The sequence below is a fragment of the Colobus angolensis genome, unplaced genomic scaffold (assembly GCF_000951035.1).
Source record: "Colobus angolensis palliatus isolate OR3802 unplaced genomic scaffold, Cang.pa_1.0 Scaffold510, whole genome shotgun sequence".
Classification (NCBI taxonomy): domain Eukaryota; kingdom Metazoa; phylum Chordata; class Mammalia; order Primates; family Cercopithecidae; genus Colobus; species Colobus angolensis.
In genome coordinates this window covers 424,140-427,986 of record NW_012118600.1, presented here as the reverse complement: position 1 = coordinate 427,986, position 3,847 = coordinate 424,140, and positions in this window count along the sequence as shown.

The window sequence follows — 3,847 nt, the reverse complement described above, 5'->3', positions numbered from 1 at the left end:
GCAGTGAGCCAAGATCGTACCACTGCACTCCAGCCTGGGCAAACAGAGCAAGACTCTGTCTCAAAAAAAAAAAAAAAAATTGTGTTCATCAGAAAGCAATATTGGGCAAGTGACAGAGTGGGAGAAGACCGTTGTAGAGCCAACAAAGGACTGGCCTCCAAATACATAAAGAACTCAGCATCTCAATAAGAATGAAACTTAATAGAAAAGTTGGCAAATGACTTGAACCAGCCCCCTCATAAACAAGGAAAAGTCCAAATGGCCAGTAAGTGCATGAAAATGTGCCCAACTTTACCACTCATCAGAGAAACCACAATGAGATGCTACTTCACACCACACTAATGGCTAAAATGAAAATAACAGTACCAAGTGTTGCCAAGAATGTGCAGCAACTGGGAATCTTATACACCACTGCAGGGGGCACTGTAAACTAGTGTTATCTCCTAACCAGAACATGTGCACCCATGAAGAGACAGCTGCAGTCCTAGGCATTCACCCAACAGAAATACAAACCTGCTTATCAAAAGATACATACACAATGTTCATAGCAGATTCCTTTGTAGTAACTCCCAACTGGAAACAGCCCAAATACCCATTGACAGGAAGGAAAATGAGCAAATGGTGTATTCACAGTGGGACATTTTATACGCTCACATAAAATGATTAATGTGCCCTGGAGGATTACACAACCAAGTGAAGTGGTTATTGCACCATGCAAGATTACACAACCACATGAAAGGGTTATTGTGCCACGGAGTATTACACAGCCTTGTAAAGTGGATGTTGTGCCATAGAGTGTTATGCAATGGCGTAAAGTGGTTGTTCTGGCACGGAACGTTATGCATGGCAGTGGGTTATTGTGCCATGGAGAGCTACACAACCGCATGAAGAGGTTATTGTGCCATGGACTCTTACATAACCGCGTAGAGGGGCTATTGTGTCGTGGAGTTATACAACGTGTAAATGGGTTATTTTCGATGCAGCATCACACAACCGAGTAAAACGGTTATTGTGCACGGAGCGTTAAACGACCGCATGAAGGTGTCAATGTCCATTGGGTCGTTCCACACCCCAGTAGAGAAGTGACTCCAGGCCCCAGTCCCCTACGCCGTGAGAGGAAGGAGACACAGCAGCCCACGAATGGGACCCGTGTGAACGAGACTCTGCCGCCACCACCCGCGTCCAGGGTGGTGCAGGCTCGCAAGGGATCTGAGAGACAAGGTGCTCGTCCGCGGCGGCTCAAGGGCAGCCCACGTGCGCTCCCGGCGTTTTTCCGTCTGTTAAACCTCACCTGCCAGCGGAGGCGAAGGCCAAAGGACCCTGAAAGGTAACACTGCGCGCGCTCCCAGGTTCTGGCTGCCAGGCAGCTGCGGACACGGCCCCGCCCCCGACGCACTAGACTTCCTCCCCAGCGTCCGCTGTCCCCGGAAATACCGCATCCGGGAACTCTGCGCGCCCATGCGCGGAGCCGGAGAGCGCGCCTAGGGGGACGCTGCGGCTGCGGGAAGTGAGTTCTGTCCTCTCGCGGCCTCTCGGGTCTCAGTTTCCTGCATTCCCGCCCACCGGTCGCGGAGCCGAGACCTAGTGAGGGTGGCGTCGAGGACTCCAGAGCGGCTGGGACTGGGCGGTGGCTGCGTGGCTGCTCTGTCTGTCTGGGAGGGTACGCGGCAGCCCTGCTCTGGGCAGGGACTTGTGAGGGGCGCTGGCTTGTGGTTCCGGACGGGGCGGGCGTGAGGAACGGTCTCCGTCAGGCGCGAACCCGCCCGCGTGTCTTCTCCGCTTGGGGCGCGGGCGTTCTACGCGCATCTCCTCGCCGGGCGCGAACCCCTTAACGCCTCTCCCCGCAGGGCGCGAGCCCCCTACTCTCCTCTCCTGGTGGGGGCGTGGACCCCTACTCCCTCGTCTTCATGGGGCGTGGGCCCCCTATCCCCTTCTCCCCAGTGGGATGCCAACCCCGAATCTCCTCCCCTCTCCGCGTGGAGCGCGGACCCTCTAATTCCCTCTCCTGGTGGGGCACAGACCGCCTGTTCTCTCCCTTTGGGGCGGGGACTCATTTCTCTTCCTCTCCCCTCCCACTGGGGCGGATCCCTTTTTTTTTCTCCCTTCCCTTTACCCCGGACTCCCCAGTATTCTTTTTTTTTTTTTTTTCCTGCAGGCACAGATGGCCTTTTCTAACCTTCCCAGGGTGTGGACCCCTCCTCTCTTCCTGCACAGGTGCGGACGCCCCTCCCTTCTCCCTCTCCTCTCCTCACAAGATTTGGACTTGAACAACCTATTCTGCTTCCCGTGTCTTACTCCCCAGGACGCTTTCCCCGTTTTTCATCCTACTGTCCCTGACAACCCTGTTCTTCCTCCTTTTCCTTCCCCCAAGAGATGGCTTCCTCCTCTGCCCCTTTAGGGTTGGTGCGGATGCTTCCTTCCCCTTTCTACCCACTGTGAACATTCCCTGCCAGGCTTCCTCCCATCCCTGCTGGGTTCTGACTCCACTGACTTGCCCTTCCTCGCTTCCCTGCGGTTGTATACTGGGCTGCCCTCCCCACAAACGTCTGATGCCCGAATGCTGACCCCCAGGGACAGGCCTCTCAGACTTTGGTATCCTCAGCTGAGCATCTGTTCTCCCTCAAACTCAGTCTTTCTTTTTTTTTTTTTTTTTTCTTGAGGCAGAGTCTCGCTCTGTCGCCCGGACTGGAGTGCAGTGGCCAGATCTCAGCTCACTGCAAGCTCCGCCTCCTGGGTTTACGCCATTCTCCTGCCTCAGCCTCCCGAGTAGCTGGGACTACAGGCGCCGCCACCTCGCCCGGCTAGTTTTTTGTATTTTTAGTAGAGACGGGGTTTCACCGTGATAGTCAGGATGGTCTCGATCTCCTGACCTCGTGATCCGCCCGTCTCGGCCTCCCAAAGTGCTGGGATTACAGGCTTGAGCCACCGCGCCCGGCCCAAACTCAGTCTTTCTAGTCTCTGTAAGGAGTGACTCCCACGCACAATCCTCTTCGTCCATCTGGATATTTCTCTTTTCCCCAATCCCCACATCGTCTCTGTCCAAAATCCTATGCCTTAACCTTTAAGATATTTCCAGAATTCAGTTAGCTGGGCGTTTTGCAATGACATAAATAAAAATTCAAAAGTAGTATCAGAGGATCTCACATTTAGTAAGCATGGTTTCATCAAACTTTTGTTCCAGTTAGGTATGTATACAAGTCATCATGTACATGTGTTTCAACGCTTGTGTGAAAATTTTGAAAACCTCCAGGCTAGAGAAACCCTTACAAGGAGACACATTCAACATGTCTCCTAAAGCACGCACTTATAATCCCAGCTGCTCGGGAGGCTGAGGCAGGAGGATCGCTTGAACCTGGGAGGTGGAGGTCGCAGTGAGCCAAGATCGTGCCACTGCACTCCAGCACTGACAGAGCGAGACTGTGTCTCAAAATAAAGAAATAAATAAGATAAATAAATAAATGAAAAACATAATTCCAGAATTTAGCCACATCACCACACCTCTTCTCCCTGGTACAGGTATCTCCTTGCTCCCGTGCCTCTGGCCTCCTCACGATTCAGTGGAAGCCTGTCAGGTCATACCTGTCCTCTAAACAGTCTCCTTACTCAGTGACAGGCAGAATCCTCACATGCCCTAGGCCTGGGGCTGCCGGGCTAAGGACTGTTTGCTGCTGGGTTGTAGGTGATGATAGAGCTTGCATCAGAGTGAAATTCCGTGCCCTAGCTTCTTCCTTGGGCAGTTCATTCTCTGAGGTTGCTTGGCTTTTGAGTTGTGGGCAGTGGATAGAGATTGGGACGGTCTGGGAAAGGAGCTCTAACTCAGAAACTGGATTGCCGGTCTGTGTGCTTC